The 21,472-nt window shown below is 32.1% G+C and overlaps 1 long non-coding RNA gene across 1 annotated transcript; it reads left to right on the forward strand.

Annotated features, from left to right (window-relative positions):
- Positions 1 to 585: 585 nt before the first annotated feature.
- LOC129743665 (uncharacterized) lies at positions 586 to 1,036 on the forward strand. The gene is made up of 2 exons (XR_008736646.1): positions 586 to 733; positions 802 to 1,036. It is a non-coding gene; the product is annotated as an uncharacterized LOC129743665 (long non-coding RNA).
- Positions 1,037 to 21,472: the final 20,436 nt, after the last annotated feature.

Genomic DNA, 21,472 nt, shown 5'->3' on the forward strand with positions numbered 1-21,472 from the left:
CACGAGGGAGGGGATATAATGAAAATTGGAAAAAAAACTTGCATGCAATAAACTTGCATACAACCTACATCGCACATAATCGAAAAATTTACTTATTTTAGATCAAAAATTTGGACAGATCTCGAATACAAAAGCCTTTCTGTACAGTTTGACTTTCGCTCTTCCAAATGTTTGAATTTTCGAAAAAAACATCAAATTAAAAAAAAATATCTTGAATTTTAGTTATTTCCCCCTTCTGGATTTTCTGAAATACCGAAAGGGGGAGTGGGGTGACAAAAGAAAAAATTGTATTCGGCCTAATGTCTGAAGACATTATATCAATCAAGTATTTCAAAATAACTTTGTAATGTCTTAATGGTGTCTACTTATAAGGGTCCATAATGCTACTATTTTCCTATTTATATAAACTTCTTCAAAATCATTTAAGTAAAATTGGTTCCAAATTTTCCTCGCGTTCAATATCGCCGACGAAAGAAACTTTACGAACCTAATCAACGTACATTTCGATACAGTTCCGCTTTTGATGATTATCTTAAGGTATTTAAAAGTGTAACACGTGAGTCTACCCTGTCATTTCTCGGTTTTTGTAGACTGTGTAAATTGTAGACGATCAATTGAAAATATTTTCAATTTTAAAGTGTGTTTCGCTCAATCGTTGAACAAAATGATTTCGAAATTTGTGTTGCTTACTTTGGCAATTGCCTTGTTGCTGTGCTGCTGTTATGTTCAAGCGGTATTTCACCTTCGACGTTATACCCTTTATCCGGATTTTAATTTCTTGATAATTAACTTTATTTGCAGCAACAATCAGATTACTCAACTTTCGATTACAACACGCACGGACGTAGGTCAGTAGATCCCGAGTCTGGCGCTGTAGATTGCGTTTCTGGGGAAGTGTGCGATCCGATTGATTGAATGGATTGAAGTGCGTTTATTGAGAAGTTGCGATAAAGCACTTTCAAATAGTGAAATTGATGATAAATCTCCTAAAAATATCTAAGAAATAAATTAAATCCACGATTTTCAAAAAATTAAAGTATATCATCATCACGCAATGCATTCTATTCTATTTTGTTTATTTATAGAGGATTTTAACCAACTTGGTCATTCGTCCTCTTATATGCAATACATTAGTTCACAAGTCGCTGAAGTTGTTTTTTCACATCGTTCTATACATATTGAACATTGTTAAATATTATAAAAATAAGTCCAAAATATAAATGAAAATGACGCAAAATAAAAGTACACTGGATTCTTTTTTTTAAACGATTATTGTGTTTGTGCAAAAAAAAAGAAATCGTTTAAAAAAGTTCGAAACAACCAGGCAAAATTCATCGCTCATTTTGAGTAAAGTGACCAACTTGGACTGTAAATCCATCATTTCCAACCAGGTAGACCATTCTGAGGTGATTTGAGTGAAACCGGGAAGCTCAAAGATTTGTTTTGAATTGCTTTGTTTTGCACGGTTGTTCCGGAACTTCCGCAGAGTGGCCTTTTCGGCTCATGTTTCCGTCGGGAAGCAACGTCCGAATCAATTTACCACAAAAGAGTGGTTTGAAAAAAGCGGTAATGTGTAGGTAGAACCTGCATTTGATATGCTCAAAAATCGTCTCATTTCGAGAAAATCGTTTAAAAAAGTCGTTTAAAATAAAACCGTGTAAAATAAGATCGTTTAAAAAAAGAATCCAGTGTATAACAATAATAATATATGTATAAGATAAACTAAATCAAAAAAAATAACAAAACTAGGAATAAATAACCGGATAATATCACTTAATTACATAACGATAAAACTGGAACAGAAGACCAATATTGAACTAAAATGGAACAATCACATAAGTTTTCAAAATTCAGAGAAATCTTTAACTTTTTTGTTTGAAGGGGGAAGAAGTGGGGTTCAAAAAATTTTTTTTGATGTTGGTTCCAGATCCTTATAAAATTGCAGTTTCTAGTCAACCCATATGCATTGCAAGTTATTTGGTCATTTTGGGTTTGGTGGCCCCATTTTTTTAAATTAAAACAAGCTTTTTCAAAACAGCCAGAGCTCGGGAATAAAATATTTTTGTACCAAATGAAACGTTAAATGAGAAGAAAACCCAAGAGTCCAAAAGTCTCTTAAAACAGGTACGAAAAGTCTTACTCAGCCCCATGGCCGTGCGAACGGAGGGGGCGGGGGGGGGGGGGGAATTTTAGGGGTTTAACCCACTCTCTATGTTGATTTTTTACAAGTAAAATTTTCAACGTAGTAAAGGGAAATTGATTGATCTTAAAAGATGTTAAATAAGTGTTAACAAAAAAGTCAGACATTTTTCTCGCCTCCGGCGGAAATTGATCTTAACGCATCCACACTTCATTTTATGAAATTAAATATGTGGCGTTCACGAACTAAATCTAAATTTTAATTGTTAATTTCGATTTGCAATTCAATCAACATTTTATATTGAATCACTTAATTTGATATTCAAAAACAGTACCTCATCTTTAGAATGGGTTTTTATAAAGAAGTGTAATGAAACAGGGTTGGAATCCAATCATTTTATTTCATTGAAGAAATTACAAATTTGCCTGAATATTGACGAGATTTTGGGAAACAGTTTGAATTAATGTCTCGAGATTTGCTCGCTTGGGACAAAATCCCGGCTCTAATTTTGGTTTTGCATTTCGAACTTCAATTAGATGCAATTTCTATTTTCGAAATCATCATTTCGGATTATGAAAAGAAAATATTCTAAATTACAAACAATTTTTTTTAATTTGGATTTGAAATTAATTTTTTAAATTCAACTTTAGAATTGGAAGCATTTAAGTTTCATTATGTTGATAAAACTTCATCCTTCGCTATTTCCTTTCAGATTCATAAGTTTATTTACGAATGAATATTTAAAGAGGAAAAACATTGAAAACCAAAAATTCAGAATTCGAATAAGAGATTTTCGATTGAGGGCTCTGATGCAAATTTAGCTTTTTGGTTCATAATTTATATTTGTTATTATCTGGAATTCAGATTCAAAAGTCGTTCTGGAATTTTGAATTCAGGAACTTAAGAACTTAAGAATTTAGTAACTCTGGTTTAAAATACAGGTTTCAGGTTCGGAACAAAAATAAAAAAATTAATTTCTGCTCAAAGCTAAGTAAAAAAAAGGTTAAAATATCAATGAATAAAATTAATGAATTAGTTTGAAGAACATCGCAGTTTTATAATTTTAATTCAATAGCAAAATTTCTAGCTAAATTCTTAAATTTTAATCGATTTTATCAGACAAGATAAAAAATCTGATATAAGCCACAAACCTCATCTCTTTTTTTTATTCCTAATAATGTGTTGATACATTTTTTCAATGTTTTAAATCGAAACGCGTGAGCGTGAAAATAGTAAGCTTTTGATTTGCATGTTTATTTAAATACAAAAAACAATTTTAAATGAAGCATTCAAAATCCCTTATTCATTTTTTAAACGTCTTTCCTTGAGGAATTAAGTCTTGCAGTCTTTTTTTTAAGCAAAACTTTGTTTTTGTTTTTATAAATCCAACGTTTCAATTCGTTTTTTATCTTCTTCAGAGAGTGAGAATGTGTTCTTAAAAATTTTTTTTGCAGATAACAAATTTATCTTAAAAGTTTCGTTTTCTTGCTGAGGTTGACTCGGCTTGTCGTTTGAAGCTGTCTTTTAATCTGTTTCGTTATAACTATAAATCATGTTTTGTTATAACAAAGTTGTAGTTTTTCACTTACTGTGAATATTTTTTTTTCTTGGATAAAATCCGTTTGTCTAGTGTTTTTAGGATTATTTTTCATCGACATCGGAATATGCACAATTTTCATTTTTAACTTTTTGTTTTTTTTTAATATCTGCTTTTTTTGTGATTTGTGTATAGTGGTGTTTTTATTTTGTTTTTTTTTTTGTGTGTTTTGCATCTTTGTTTCTAATAACAAACACGTCTTAATTGGGAAAATTTAAAAACAGATTAAAAAACAGCTTCAAACGACCTGCCGAGTCGATCTCAACAAAATAATGAAACTTTTTAGATAAATTTTATATACTTGTAATCAGCAAAATTCTTTATAAAAATACATTTTCAGTCTCTGAAGAAGACAAAACGGATTGAAACATTAGATTCATTAAAACAAAAATCGTTTTGCTTTAAAAAAGACAGCAAGCCAAAATGCCCCTGAGTAAAACATTAAATGCAGTCAATTCCCAAAAGTTTTAACGACATAAAAAATCGGTAGCTTTAGGTAGGTCGGTAGCTTATTTTCGAGAGTAGGGATTTAAAATATTTTTTTTTTAATCTATATATATAAAAATGAATGTTTGTCTGTCTGTCTGTTCCCTATAGACTCGGAAACTACTGAACCGATCATCGTCAAAACTGGCATCTGAGGGTTTTTGAGGCCGGGGATGGTTTCTGTAATATTCAAAACTCCATCCGACTTAAGGAAGGAGAGGCTTCCATACAAAATTTGTAGTTTTTCGAAACAAATTAAAGTCATGACATCCATTTTCTTGAGATTTTTTTTCCTTTGGGCGGTTTGTTTTTCGTCTCTATGGTCGAGGCGTCGCGGCCAACGTCGCAAAAGGATAGTAACCCAGGCATAGCATACTGATCAGTAGGAATATTTTGGCGCGTATTTCTCAACCAAGCATATTTTCTTTGAGGGGTTTGTTTTTCGTCTCCATGGGCGAGCAAACGTCGTCGCAAGAGGATGGTAACCAAAGCACACTGTTCATTGATTGCTGGAAAATTTAACAATAAGGCGCCTGTTTCTCAAACACGTGGGGCGATATGCAACCTAGATGTGTTTTTTTCTTGCTTATTTGATTTGTACACAGCACGTGGTAATAAATGACGCCTAGATGTGACACGGATTGGTATTTTATTAATCGAATCAAAACCAATTGAAAGATTTGCTAAAATACTTCCATATTTAGTTCGTGTTAATGTAGGTAGCATTCGACTTTTCATTCAAGGAACATTAGAACATGTTCAAACGTTCAACTTTTTCTGTTAAAAAAAATAAATTAAAAATTAGGTTTTCTTCTAGAAATTGTTACTTCGGCCCAAATACACAACTGAAACGAATTTAGAAATAAAAATGGGAGCTTTTTATTTTAAATAATTCTGAAAAAACCATTGTACTTTTTGCTTACATACCAATTCAAGTACGTACTTAACATGAAAAGTGTTTTTGTGTTACATGGCTGCATAAAAGAGACTTTTAATCCGCTTCGTTTTTGAAAAGCGAGACTTTAGAACCGATATTCAACTGGACGCAAAATTTTTAAAAGAAATTTTTAGTTTACCCTTAAAGTGTTAAAAACAATATTCCTCTCTGTCAACTTACACGGTGGGGCAAGGGCAAACGTCGAACTTTTAAGAAATTCATCTTCAAAATGATTCAATATGTTGGAAAGACCAGAAGGGGTATTCCGAATGTTGAAACTGCAGCGGATATTGAAAATTCTTAAATGTCTTTGTAAATGAAGGTCATTCCCTTTGAACAGCATTCGTTAAAAGTGGAGTAACAAACATAAATTTATATTGCAGGAATACTGCAGAGGTATCAGTGAAACTTGATAAAACAAAAAACAGGAATTCGTATTAAATCCATTTTAAAGCCATTACTCTGACGCATCTGTAAATAAGCTTTGCATTGACACTTGCCCCAATATGCGGGACAAATGTAAACTTAAAAATTTGTTTTTAACTAAATTTTTGAAAATTTGACTTTCAAAGAAAAAATAAAAAAAAACGCTGAGAACTTATTTAGTGATGCAACTGATATTTTTTTAAATATTTATATGTTTACCGTAGTAAATTTATTTAAAAAAAAAGAAATTTGCACTGTATTTAACACATAACTAATTTAATATATTTTTCATTACCATGATAAGTGCTGTTTGGGTATCGAGCCGGTTAAATTTGCCTACCTTCTTCAAGCAGTGAGGGAAAAAATTGAAAAAGATGGGAGAGCTCCCATGTAAATTTAAGATAAAGAGCTTTTCAAAGAAGGGACGATATTTAAAAAGGTTTTTTTTGGGTACAGAGTACAAATTTCAGATCTTGAAAAACGAGTTTAGAGATCAGTAAATAATATATACCATCTTTAAATTGCTATTCAGAACTGCAGCTGCAGCTCTCATTTCAAAGTTGTTGGTTCTGAAGTATGATGAGGTTTGATTTAAAACAATGCTCTCTAAAATCTAAATTTTAATAAATTTTTACAAATTACATTTATTTCCGGAAGGTGTAGCAAAGCACAACGGGTCAGCTAGTGTAAAATAACTTGAACCTGATCAATTAGATATAACCTACACATTTTTTGACTGTTCTATACCTTTAAGCAAAAACAGTTATAGGAAAAATGTTGTCACCAAACATACATATTTGATGAAGCATGATCTGGCAAATGTGGGATGTCCGAGAAATTTCAAAACGGTTGCCATGGACCAAATGAATTTTAGCAAATATGTTCATCAAGTTATGTCATGAGACGGTAAACTTTGTCAATCAAAAAACCTACATTTGGTCATTTTTTCAGATTTTTAGAATTTTATTCACATACTTTTACATTCGGAAGAAAAATATAGAATCCCGGTACAGACCCCGTTCGTTTTTGGCAACATTCGATTTTGGCAACATTCGATTTTGGCAACATCCGATTTTGGCACATTAGCCAAAATCGAACGGTTTTTAGAAGCGACATTACATTTTAGTTATCTCTATAACAGGACCAATATAATTTAGACAAACGCCAAAAATACGTTTTTACGTTCAGTAATGGTGATGAAATACAACAACAAAAACAAAAGTTTTTTAAAAAATTTATAAAGTACTCAAAAATTACAAAAAAAAAGAAAAATTTAAAAAAAATATCAAAAACAAATACAAACAAAAGCCTAAAAATGACAAAATCAACTTGAAAATGATGAAGAATGACAAAAACAGCAAAAATGCCAAAAAAACAAAGATTATAAACAAAACAAAAATAGTGCAAAATGCATCAAAAACATGAGAAAAAAAACTATAAAAATTCTAAAAATGGTCGAAAATAGACTTAAAATAATGTTAACGATAATAAAAATAGTTATTTTGTATAAATAAGAGAAAAAAAATTTCAGATTAAAAACCGTTCGATTTTGGCAACATTCGATTTTGGCAACACAAAATAATCGGGCATGTTGCCAAAAACGAACGGGGTCTGTATATGGAAAATGGCCGAACACAACAACTTCTATTTTCGATTTGACATGTTTTTAAATGGAAATTCAATAAATTTTGTGGCAACCAGAAGAAAACTGTTGAGCAGAAATTGCGCATGTTTTTTATTCAATAAGTTAACAAGAAAAGTTTTATTTAATTGTCACAACTGTATTATATAAACACAATTTTTTTGAAAATGAAGTCCTTCTCATGACAAATTTTCCCCATCTCTCGACGAAGGTCAATTGTGGCTTTGAATCTATGAAAAACTGTCTCAAGTTTTAATCATCAAAAATAGAGATTTATTAAAAAATGGAAATGTAAGGTCTCATTAGAAATGATCTGAAAATTTCAAGAATATAACCTCAACATGGTATGTAAATTATTCCTAAGAACTATCAATAATCAATCCCTTTTCCTACTTTAGTTTTCATTCCATTCGATACATCATAACGATCAAAAAAAACTGGAATAGCAAATATGAGGATTAAGGATCGGTCCTTAACCCTTCGTTTCATAAAGTAACAAATTTGCAACAATTAATTTATGAAAAAAGTGAAAAATTATTTAATTTTTTTTTCTTCATGTACACATAATTTCCGACTGTTTGAAATGATTTTGAAGGAAAAATAAAAAATCATGAAATTAAGGGTTAACAATCCCATGTGGAAATTTTCATGAAATCCTAAAAAATGATAACGCCACTATCACTATAACTGTATTTTATTTGTATGACAAGCCTCTGTAAAAAGGATCATTCTGAATTCTAGAATGAAAAATCATCATTTCTGACCTTAGTGAGCAATAATTCCTAATTCCAGCTCTCTAGATATTAAGACGGCTGAACCTATTGAGATCGATCTAACAAACTTATGTAGATATATGTTGCTTTTATAAACAAACATTCGATACATCAAAAGCCCAATCTAACCACTTTAATTTTTTTTCACAAAACCATGCGTAGCCAATTGATTTTAATGGGATTTCTGTAGTTCGATTCAAAGTGCTGCCTTAGTGCCTTGAGGTTCACTTAAAGGTAGCCCAGATAGAACTGCATTTCATATCTAATAATGTTCAAGTTAAATCACTCGGCTAAAGACCGAGATCCGCGATATCTTCTAGCAGCCAGCTAAAATCTTGCAGCAAGGTCACGAGCCACAAATAAAATAAAATAAAATAAATCTACCCCCCAAGTCGTCATAGACCGAATGCACGATCTTGAAAGAGAGGCGAGAAAGAAGCTGAGAAGCTTGAAATTGTGAATGGGAAAACTGCAGCAGCTTAGCATCTGCGACTTGGAGTTTATCTGAAGCAAACCGCGAAACAAAGTTTGGGGTGGGGAAAAGTTTAGAGTAGATAGAACTTCGAAACCGACGCTGCTGTTTTCTCTGGGAGACGACTCAAGACAACTCAATGTTCGCTATGTTGATGGAAGAATTCGCGCTATTCATATCTTGTATCGAAAAAGCCGCAAAACTGCTCGCTAATATCTCCCACTTGGTGGTTTGGCTTAGTTCGAGTTTAACATTAGCCTGAATGTTAACGTTGGTCAATCATGGAACGTTGTTGGCCGATGCAGAGAGATGTATCTAGTATGCAGCTTCTGGTGGGAGCTTTCAAACTGCCGGCGTCTTCTTATTGAAGTTTTAGGCGCTACTGAAGCTGGAAGCGAATCTGGTGAGGTGTGACTATGCTTGCATGTTCGTCACTCATTTGAATGGAACAAGTTGGAATAGCTCGAGTGTTTTATAACTAACATGCATCAAATTATCAAGCTATTTCCAGTTATCAATCAATCCTGATTTCCCAATACTTGGCTTAAAACCAACTGAATGGTCATGTGAGTCATTACTAAATTGTCGATACAAAAAATTTAGTTTTTTTTTGTAAAACCCCTGTTTTTCGTACGTGGAATATGTCATTAGAGCTTAACCAAAAACTGACTCAAAAAATTTTATACTCAGCTCACCGAATTGTCGAGCTAAATATTTGGCCTGATATTTGTTTAAAAAAATTGTTCAAATACAAATTTATCTATTTTTTTATTATTATTCAATTTATCGAACAAGTATGTTTAAATCAAAACCTTCACGATCACGAAAAAAATAACTTGATGGTCCCCCGAACTAAAATAAATGCTAATTTTTCGAATGATTTCGGATAACTCAAGAACGCCACTTTTTGCGCCAAAACTCTCGTCAGATTTTGTCTATCAGCTCTAGTTTTGCAGATATGGCGTGTGGAAGTTTAGAAGTTTTTCATTTTTGAGTAAAATCTATCTTTGACAAAGCTGATAAACCTACCTGATAGCTAAAACGGATTTTGAATGTATTAAATTCAACTTCATTAAATCAACGATTCAGATCTAACCTTGATATAGTCGTTTTACAACCTTTGATAAATTTGAATCCTTCAATTTTTAGAATATGAATGCATTTCAACTTTGAACAGATCTGAACTTTTTTTACAATGAAAATTCACCTTTGTACTCCATCTGGCTCAGGTGGTACACTGGCTAAGCTGTTGGATGGGAAATAAAAAATTTAACATTATCAATCATATCATATTTTCCAATTCATAGATGGAAATCTGAAGTCCATGGATGTATGTATGTATGTATGGTTCCCCCATCGGTAGCAAGGTTCAGCCTATGTCTGTGCGGCTTGGCCTTCGATTGCTTCTCAGGCTTCCACGGCCGATGGTTCGTCGAGAGAAGGCATCAAACCTTCAGAGACCTACAATGGTTGGCAATCCATTCCGCTTGCAATAGCCTCTTCAGATTTACCCCAGATGCATTCCCTCTGAAATATATATAATTATTTATACAATGAAACACATCTTATCTGTCGGCAACTTATGGGATTCGAACCCAAAAGTTTTTCTCGCCGATACCGGGAATCGAACCCAGTACGCCTGGTTTACCAGACTCGCGCCTACCTATCCACTAGACCACATCAGCGCTCCAGATGGAAATCTAAAGTCCATGTTGATATATAAAAAAAAAAAATTTTGGAAATTTTTTCTGTAAAATTATAGTTTTTTTCTGTGATTTCAACAACCTTAGTTTATGAGCCAGTGACGGAAAAGAATTCATATCATCTTTGAAGCATTGCATATTTCTACGCATTTTCGCCACATACTTTGCTCAGATCGGCATTGAAATTTTGCAATCTCTACTTTTGGTATCATGATAAATCATTGAATAAATATTAATAATCTCGTGCTAAACAATTATTACGATTTATTTAGAGAAAAAATCTTTTGAAATCTTTGGGTCAATTGAACCCATAAGGAACATTTCGGAAAAGTTGTTCGTATAAATAAGGCGTTTACTTTGAAAAGGCTGATGTTCAAATTGTACTCTTTGAATGGCCTTTTTGAATGAAAATTGTTTTACAACTTGTTCATGTGAGAAATATTTGAAAGTTTATTAGCTGAAAAAATTGTTTAAATTTTGTGCGGTTCCGGCATACTTGTCTTGCCCCTTTTCGCACGTTTGTCTAAAACATTTTGTGGGTAATTCCTGGAGTGATTCTGAAAAAGGAATGACAATAAAATAATTTCGTGATTTTGGACCGAGGTATCCTCTGCATTCTAGAAAAATAATTTTTGTTTCTAATTTGGGAGAAGGATATGATCAGGAGACACTTTGGACAAGTGTGATTTTATATTTTGAACCTTAAATCCTAGTTTCATAGTGTTTGCTAGTTCAACTATACTCCTAATTTTGTAATTTACTATTGAAATATTCCTACAGAGGCCGGTTTTAATGTTTTAGAAAAAAAAGTATCCCCTTCAAATTCATTTACTCGATGGTTAGGAGCTACCAAAATTATCCGATTTCACGCTCTTTGGTAACATCAGTAATTTGACTAAAGAACTTGATCGGTTGACATTGTTTTATGTCAATAAACTGAAGCGACTGTTAGTTCTCATACCACCAAAATAATAAATTTCAATCTTTAAATTTTTTATTCAACTAACTTGTGTGCTTTTTTTTGGTGAAATCATTTAGTGATGTAAGCATGTATTTAGTTTTTATATTCTTATAAATATACACAAATCCATGTCATGAGTCTTTGGATGTATATTCAGTTTTATCACGTTTTGATATGAAGTCTGAAAATTATTTGTTTGCTCTTAGAAAATCCTATTCGTTGTGTTATCAGAATGTGAATGTTGTGAATCACAGAAATGTGATTTTTTGACGTTAAGAATGTTATATTAAAAAGTTAAAGCAAACTTTTTGCGATTTGGAACCATATTCATATAATTTAGTTACTTTACTTATAAGGCTATGATCATTTAGAATCGGGGCAGTTACAAACTTGTGTATTTTAAAAACTTTTCATTTGATCGAAAAACTTTCTATCGAGGAAATAAAGTGTTAATTTGATATTTAAGGTGAAAATTAAAAAAAATCAACGTTCATTACTAGAAATACCCCTTTTTTATCTTTGCATACTTTTCTCAGTCAGTGTATTGATCTATTATTTTTTATCGCAGAAGTAAAACCTTTGCAAAATCATGGAATTTTACACAAATTCACTTAGAAAAACCAAACGGAATCAGCTGGGAACCTTTTCATGAGAAGAAATCTCGTTAAATTTGACCTCTTAAGCTCGATTATTATGGGAGAGTGGGGAATCATGGGCCACTTTTTTTCGTTGTTCCATAACTTCTTTATTATAAAAGATAAAATGAAAATAAAAAATGATATGGTTTTCTACATTTTCAAGGTATCATAAGGTATTTTTTTTTTAATTTTGAATAAGTTATTTTCCCCAAATTCTGATTGTTTAAAAAAATGCAATATTTTTTGGATTTTGAAAAATGGTGGGGAATCGTGGGCCACCAAATTCAAATCGACCAAATAACATGCGAAGTTTATGAGTTGACCCAAAATTGTGATTTCCTAATTCATTTCGTTATTTAAAAGCAATTTCAGATGATGAAATAAAAAAGAGAGCAGTGTATGATCGCATAGATTCCAAAACCTGGCTCGCGAACGTTTTGGCTAAATTTCTTATATAGGATGGACAAAATATTTTTCATAACTCTTCATTTGGCATAAGAAAACTTTGCAGATAGGTAAAATGTATTTTAAGTTCTGAATGTGTATAAAAACATAAAAATATAGGTGATTCAAGATGTGTGGCCCACGATTCCCCACAAGCTATGATTTGCAAATTGGTTGCGTTTGTGTGACTTATTGATGTTTCATCAAAAATTCCTTTTCCATGTGAAAGATCATGACAAAACAAATATCAAAAGCGTATGAGCATATTTTAGTTATGCACTTTAGGTTCCCCGTCGATGAAATTAGCGGGTGTTTTTTTAATTATATAAGTAAATTTTTCCAACTTTTTTTAGCTTGATAAATAAAAGAAGCATATGATGCGTATTTCAGTCAACAACATATAGGAATATATGCTCACGCAAAACGACGACGATGACAGTTGGTTTGAGATTTTTATCTCAACACACATCTGAGATATTAAAAGTGGCTCACGTTTCCCCATGGCCCACGATACCCCACTCTCCCCTACATAAATTTCTCTGTCCATGCGTAAAAACCGATTGCTCAGGTTGCGATCTATGGAACTGCTAACTTTTAGTTATTTACTTGGTGTCTATTAGTCAGGCAACACTTTTTGCCTGCTGGATACGAATTTACTGCACAGTTAAGGTCTGCATTCAGATATCCCTAATAACCATAGACTTGTTACCATAGTTGAGATCAAGGTTTTCACTCCAATGCTTGGTTTGAACTTCGTGAGCATCACAGAGTGGCTTCTTAACCATGTCAGCAAAAAAATCTAAAAAAAATTCAACAGTTCATGAGTTATTAAGTCCACAATAAAGAATTTCCGAGGCGATTGTGCAAAATTATTTTAACCATGTCTTTTTCCACCGTAAAAACTCAAACACACGTTAACTAGAAAATCTGGACAAAAAAGTTTTGCATATCCGAGCTCTAGTAACATAGTTACCTATCACTAAAATAAAGTGCCAGGATACTAAATAATCATAGCTTTCGATCATAATTAATGTTTAGAACCGTTTGAACCATGATATTTTCAAGCTTTAATTGTTTGGTGATTTTTTTCTATTTTAATTGTTTTCTTTTTTTATAATCGATTAAAAGAAAACTTTTGGTATAGACAAATTATGTGCATAAATCATACCGTTAGCTATAAACTTCTAGAATAAGATTGCCAGATTGCCCGGTTTTATCCGAGTTTGCCCGGATATTTATAACTAAACTTGAGAACAGTTCGGCCCGGCCCGGTTGCCCGGATTTCAATAAAATTTGCATGGAGTTTACCGGATTTATTCACTTCATATGGCAATTTAAGCAAAATAAAACAACAAACACCTCCAAAACGCAATTTTCAGAGCAAATTCTTTAAAAAAGTAATCATGCAAGGTTTTTTGGAAGCCTAAAATACGGTTCAAAATCTATCGATTAGTTTTGATGAAATACATTTTTTTCCTTGATTTTTGTCGAGGAATTTCTTAGTTTTGAAAAAAATTGCCTGGATATTGCCCGGATTTATGGTTGTCAATTTGAAATCAAATGTCTGGATTTTGCCAGGTTTTTATATAAAAATTTCCCGGTTTGTCCGGCCTGGATAAGTGCTGAAAAAGTTCTGGCAACCTTATTCTAGAACAGATATTTTAAAAAACGAAAAAAATCTGAACGATTGAAAAGTCTTAGGGGAGATGAGGGCATAACGAGCACCCAGGGCTAATGCGCACTACGCTTTTCTACGAAAGTACGTATTTTCTTAAATAAATTTTCATGAGGATTTGTTTCGTACTTCCTATAGTATTAATTTTTCACAAAAAAAGGAATCTCCTTATCATCTTTACCGAGATATTTAAAAAAAAACTAGCTTGGTTCTCAAGTTACGAAAATATTATAATTTTTGAGCACCACGAAATAAGCTCTTATGATTTTAAAATAACCTTGATCTATAATGTACGCACTGTTTTTACTTAAATTTGTTGACTAGGGGCATATAGAGCACCATATTATCGGGGCATAATGAGCATTTTCTGCCGTAGAATCTAGCAGCGAATTAAAATTGATTTATAGCGCCACACCTTGACTAGTTTTCATCCGACGATTTAGCCTATTGGTAAGGTGTCGGAGAGGTAATCAAAAGACTAGAGTTAGATTTCTGTTCGAGGTGATTTTTTTCCATTCACAATTCATGATCGATTTTTTTATTGTTACATTATACGGCTAGTAGCATCATCCTCCGAACAAAGCACTTAATGTATGAGCGTGCGTGAATTGTTTGTATTCTACAAACAGACCTAGATTATTTTGTTATTGCTTTGTTTGATGAATCTACGACTCACCTGACTTCATCGAATTGAATTCGCTGCTAGATTCCCCGGCAAAAACGCACATCTTGCTCCGATTAATGGTGCTCATACTGCCTCAGGGGGGGTTCTCATTATGCCTCCACAATGGCTGGTTTTCAGCTTTTGGCAAAATTTTTAAAAATGCATTTTTTAACGTTTCCATCTAGTTTTTCACGTTTCAGCCCGTTAGGGAATAGGCTTTTCAAGTGTCTGAACACGAAACAATAATGTAACCTCCATATTATAGCTATTTTCTATGGTAAAATAACCGTTTTCCTTAAGGTGGTCATTATGCCCCCATCTCCCCTACTCTGCACATCAAGAAAAAATCGTGTAATTAAAGATTAAAAACGACGCACAAAAACGTTTTTTGTTTTAAAATTACATCATCGTTACATTGAGGCGTGTAAATTTAGACCGAAAACGATACACGAAAACGGAACAGCTTATTTTCGTGTAAAAATACACAGCGATGTAAAATTTCGCATTTTTTATGAAATATCCAGATGGGATGAGCAAGTTTGCCGAAATCACAGAAAAATCTTAAAGTTGACAGTTTTTCATAGATAGATTTCAAAGATTTCAAAAATATGATGAGAAAGGTAATGTTAAATAATTATTTCCAACTTAAATGTTCAAAGACCCAATTCATCATGAAAACCATCACAGAATTTTTGGGTAAAATGACAAAAAGTCAGAATTTTTTTTCTCAATTACACAGATTATTTTTTCGGCAACCTTAGTTTTTACTCACAAACGCCTCGAATTGTTCAGGCTATTTTTTCTCCAGGCAATCATATTCCGGATCTCTTGCACTGCAAAATGTGTCATCGTTGTAAACGAGAAAGAAGTGATTAATTTCAGTAACATCATTTGTTTTTTTTTTTTTCATTTTGGAAACCTACCACTTAAAATTATTATAGAGGAAATTATAGAGATTCAGGTTCTGCGTCTTGGAACGAAGATACTCTGTTTCCGCATAACGACTCGACTGGCACAGACAAAAAGTTTCATTCGATTTTAAATCAAACATACATAATTTTACACTGTTTGTGATATAAACTTCATTGACCGCTTGATTTTTTAATCACGGAAAGTAAAATTACAGCAACACAATTTATTACTATTTGGTTGTTGAAAAAAAGATAAAAATTACATGAAATGGAGTGGAAAATCCCCTTATACTAATAAAAAAATAGATAACTCTTGTTTTTGATTCCTTAAACTTTTTGGAATTTTTTGCTGTATCGTTGTAATGACTGCGTCTTCTTTCGCCCGTCTGTAGGAAACTCCTTCCTTAGCACAAACGCATCTTATGATGAATTTATGTTTTAAATTAAAACTCAAAGAGGTAGAAACTAACATATTAAGCATCAAAAGTTTTTTAAGCTTCTAGTCCATGTAACTTTGCTTTGATTTTAATTCCACTAACTCAAAACTGGTAGCAAAGAACTATTATTTTAAGATTTTACATTTGAAGTTTGTTAAATAAATTCATTAGCTCTAAAAACCAATCAAAAATCCAAAAATATTTTGTTTTTTATTAAATTATTTCAGCATTTGGAAATGATAAAATGAACATACAGAAATCAGAATTGCGATGGTAAGGATAAGAAGAGTACTGTACTTAAGTACTAGTACTGAAAACCTTATTCAGTTTGAATTGTTAACTCATATGAAATTAATTTAAAAAACTCTCGATCCTTAGATCGTCATTTGAACATCCAGAGCTTTTTTTCCAGATACATTTGTTCTGGTGACGAATTTTAAGGAAACCTATTTCTAAAAACTATCGTAGAGTTCTAGAAAATTTAACTTCATTTGTAAGTTTAGAATAAACGATTATCTAGGATTAAGTTTTCTTTAGAATTGTCAACTATGTTGAAAATGATCAATTTACTGTTCAAGTTGCATATTTTTATGAGTTCAACAATCCTTGTGCATGGTTTCAACGTCTTTTTTCAAGCCTTCACAACATTAGTTAAAGAAGAGGGATTGTGAAAATAATGTAAATTGGCCATTAGACCTGTGGACAAATTGCCGTTTGGCTTCCATATGTTTATTGTTCGATATTTTTGAATCTCAGTATCATTGTAAAAATGAGATGATTTGGAAGATTCCTGAAATTCAAATTAGCTTGAAATTAAGGATTTTCTTTCATTATTTTCCTTCGAATTATGAAGCTTCATTTTTTGCTGAAATTAAAAGAAAATAGGAATGAATTTAATAGAAAAAGCGATGAGCACTTCAAAATAAAAATTCGTAGTCCAATGAAAAGTTTTTATTCATGCCATGGAATGGTTTTGCTAATGTTTTGTGAATTAACAATTTATTGGCTTTGCAAAGAATTTTTATTGCGTTTTTTTGTCTCACTCTACAGTTGACCAGCTTTCATACTCGCAGCCAAGACACTTATATAAAAAAATATAAAAAAAAACTTTTGCGTTGCATACAATATCTTTTCTGGGGAACTTCTTAGGTTTGTGGATTGTTCGAATGAAATGTATGGCAAGAATCAAGGAATATCTTTAATCCATATTCATTTTATATATCTTCAGTTCATCTCTGGTGATTTTTAAATGAAAATACAAGTTTTCATACAAAATTAAAACTCGTTATGCTCATTCAGGACTGAATGAATCGCTTCCAAAATTTCCACCACCAACAGCTCCACTATTTTTTGTCATTCAAAACATAAAATTCACTCGTGGGAGGTGTAAAACCTTAAAAATAAGAAATTCCAATAAAAAGCATCAGCAGTCTAGTTTAATGGCCATTAAACTGAGTCGATTCGGGGTCATTTCTAAATTTTTCAAACCCTAGGGTCTTGAAAATTTCGTTTTGGATGAAAATTAATCCATGATTTATTGTAGAATTAACATCATGATTGTTTCTTATGTGGAACCGAGGCTGCTTATGGTTTTAATGCCAATAAATCAATTCTTTAAAGGAAATTTTCCGTTGTACAAATTGTTGAAAATCATCTTGTTATGCAAAAAAGATTTAAGCTGTTGATTAGGCCCAGCATACATTTTTGTAGATATATTTCTCAACACACTTTGTTATACGATTCATATACATTATAAAATCATCACATAAAACTTGAAAATACAGCATTTACTTACCAAAGTGGAGATAATATACATAGGGGAGAGTGGGATATCATGGGCCACGTTTTTTCTTTGTTTCATAGCTACTTTATTTTAAAAGATAAAAAGAAAAAAAAATGGAAAGGTTTTCTACTCTTAAAGGTATCATTGGGTATTTTTTATTTTTTAAATACAATAATTTCCCGAGTTCTGACTGTTTTAAAAAAGTATTTTATTTTGGATTTTGAAAAACCGTGGAGAAACGTACGCCACCAAATCCAAATTGACTATATATCGTGCAAAGTTTATAAGTTGACCCAAAACTGAAATTTCATAATTCATTTCGTTATTTAAAGCAATTTCAGATGAGAAAATAAAAAAAGAGTTGTGTTTGATCGGATAGTTCCTTATTGCAGGCTCGCGAACGTTTCGGCAAAATTCCTTATATAGGATTTACTTATGTTCGTCTCTATCGCATTAGAAAAAATTGACAAAATATTTTTTATAACTCTTTATTTGACATTAAAAAAATGCAGATAGGAAACACGTATTTTAAGTTCCGATTGTGTATAAAACCCCAAAATATAGGTGGGCCAAGAACCCCACAAAATGTGGCCCACGATTCTCCACCAGCTATGATTTACAAATTGGTTGCGTTTGATGAATCATAAAAAATTCCTTTTCCACGTGAAAGAACATGACAAAACTAAGATCATAACCGTATGAGCATATTTTTGTTATGTACTTGAGGTCTCCCACGGGCCACGGGTGCTTTTTGCGGGTGCTTGTTTAATTATGTAAGTACATTTTTCTAGGCTAGTTAAATAAAAGAAGCATATGATATGTACATAAGTTAACAACATATTGAAAAACATGCTTACGCAAAGCGACTACGATGACAGTTGGATTGAGATTTTTATCTCAACACTCACTCTCCCCTACATATTTTTATGAATCCCGCGTGCTAGAACGAATTTGCAAAAATGATAGATTTATTATCATATAAAAATTGTTAACGATTTGATCTATAATTCCTAATGCAATTTTATGTTTGCTGGGGGGGTATGTGTGTTTGCATTGAAAAACAATTAATTGAACTAACTTCACTGCTGGAGCCTACCAGAGTATTACATGAAAATTTATGCAATACCTCACTTGGCACAAACAGTAGGGAAGAATGAGGATACTTGGTCCCTGGGGATACTTGATTCCTTAGCTATATCTCGAAACTGGAATGTCTTACAAAGATCAAATGTTCTAGAAAAAATGTGCCAAAATGAGCAAAATAACAATGTTTGTAGTTTAAAATTTTTTAACAAAATAATTGTTTGAGTAATTGAACTTTGTTTGAAAAATTTCACAAAATGTATCTTGAAGATCTTTTTTCATCACTTTAAAATGTTCCTTACATGGGAAAATTATGATAAAAAATATATGTTCCAATGTATCAATCGTTCGAGAGTAAAATGAACTTCATAATGCCATGTTTTCAAAGTAATTGAAAACTCTCAACTTTGTTCAGAAAAAGTTTGTTGATTATGGGTACAATTGATCCCCTAGAGTTGGGTACAATTGATCCCCCTTCCAAACGGTTTATTCTTTTTCTGAATTGATCGTTATGATTGCTGATTACGAAATTACTAATATTTATCCAAAATCTAATATTTATCAAACAATTGTCTGAAGAAAAGAGTAAAAATAATTAATTTTCTCTTAATTATAAAAATTAGCGCCTTTAAGTATGCAATGTTATTAGCGTTGAGACAAAGTTATAGAATTTTCTTCTTATGTCTGCTATAAATTGTGAAATGAGAACAAACATGACCAAAATAGTCAATTAACATTCTCTCTTGGGGTTTTGTTTGATTTTTATATAAGGATTAGGGCTTCCTGAATAAAAGATCAAGTCTCTTTCAATAGGGGATCAAGTCTCCCCTAACTTCAGAAAAATCGCATTTTTTTTACTCCCACGAAAATGCTTCTTGTTCATCAACGGGTTCAAGTATCGTTCTAATTTTTGGAGCACAGAAACTTAAAGTTACAAGCTGTCAGAAAATGTCAAAGACGGCGAGTTGCTAAATTTTTCCCAAAAGATATGATGAAAATAAGAAAAGGGGATCAAGTATCCCCAGTCTCCCCTAATGTTAGTTGAATTGGTTGATTTTTAATGGCAAAAGACATACACATACATATGAAGTTAGTTTTTGCAAGTACATCAAGTGAAATCCATACCGTATGGATAAATGTCTTATCCCTCATAAAATAAATTCAAAAAAAATACTAAAGTCACGGAATCGTTCAGAACCTCAATAGATTCTCTCAGAATACCAATAGATTTCCATCTGAAGTAACCTTTTTCTTTGGGTATTTCTTGCATAAAGGTAATTAATATATGTATATTTCTGCTCGAGCTGTGCCTAATATTTGCAGATCGTGGCCAATCGATGCTGGTGAACTTGGCGACCTTGACAGTTTCCAAACCGAATCTTAAAATATGCATCCCAAGTCAGGCAGCAACAAATTCGAACTTCTAACGGTTGTTTGCATTTGGTAGAGGGTAGAGGACAGCTGCTAACAAGATCGCATGTCGCCTTTAAGAAGTAGTTTGACCAGTCAGCAGCAGGTATCGGTATTTGAGAAAGAAACCTGCACATTTGAAGAACCGTACTAAGAAGGAGCATGATCGCATCAATTGAACCTAACCGCAATGTTGGGCTAGTTTTTTTTCTTGACATTTTTTTTTTGCTTCGCCTACCCAAAGTGTGGGATCGTGCTTGCGGTTAACCTTGGGAGTGGATTTTAGTGGTCGATTGGAGTAGGTTTTCCAGTTAGTAAGTTACTAAGCCAGATCGCATTTAACAGCAATATCTAGCAATCGATTGGTTTGGTATCTCGCTTGGTTAAGCATACTGGATTTAAGCAGAACTTCATCGGTTGACTTAATCTGAGTTGCGGTACCAGGTGAATTAATAGATTACAACTGTTTAGGTGGAATGCTTACATAAACCAACAGGTTTGCACTGAATTTAATAAAATAAAAAAAATGAATATAACAAATAAAAATTATAACATAAGTGTAACTTTTGTCATTTTGGTCATTTTGGTCATTTTTGTCATTTTTGTCATTTTTGTCATTTTTGTCATTTTTGTCATTTTTGTCATTTTTGTCATTTTTGTCATTTTTGTCATTTTTGTCATTTTTGTCATTTTTGTCATTTTTGTCATTTTTGTCATTTTTGTCATTTTTGTCATTTTTGTCATTTTTGTCATTTTTGTCATTTTTGTCATTTTTGTCATTTTTGTCATTTTTGTCATTTTTGTCATTTTTGTCATTTTTGTCATTTTTGTCATTTTTGTCATTTTTGTCATTTTTGTCATTTTTGTCATTTTTGTCATTTTTGTCATTTTTGTCATTTTTGTCATTTTTGTCATTTTTGTCATTTTTGTCATTTTTGTCATTTTTGTCATTTTTGTCATTTTTGTCATTTTTGTCATTTTTGTCATTTTTGTCATTTTTGTCATTTTTGTCATTTTTGTCATTTTTGTCATTTTTGTCATTTTTGTCATTTTTGTCATTTTTGTCATTTTTGTCATTTTTGACTTTGTTGTGCTTTGGGATATCGTTAGAGCATGGTTTTCTGGCGCAACGTGTGATTGCTGCTTCGAAGCAATATAAACGCTGTCTCAGTTCAGCTTTGATTGATCATCGACTTTTGACTTGATCTATTATGCAAATTTAGCTTCTGGCACAGGCTGGTTTTTCATATGCTAAGAAACGTGAAACGATCAAAGTCAAGTGTAGATTTT

This window comes from Uranotaenia lowii, chromosome 2 (genome assembly GCF_029784155.1).
Source record: "Uranotaenia lowii strain MFRU-FL chromosome 2, ASM2978415v1, whole genome shotgun sequence".
In the NCBI taxonomy this organism is placed as follows: Eukaryota; Metazoa; Arthropoda; class Insecta; order Diptera; family Culicidae; genus Uranotaenia; species Uranotaenia lowii.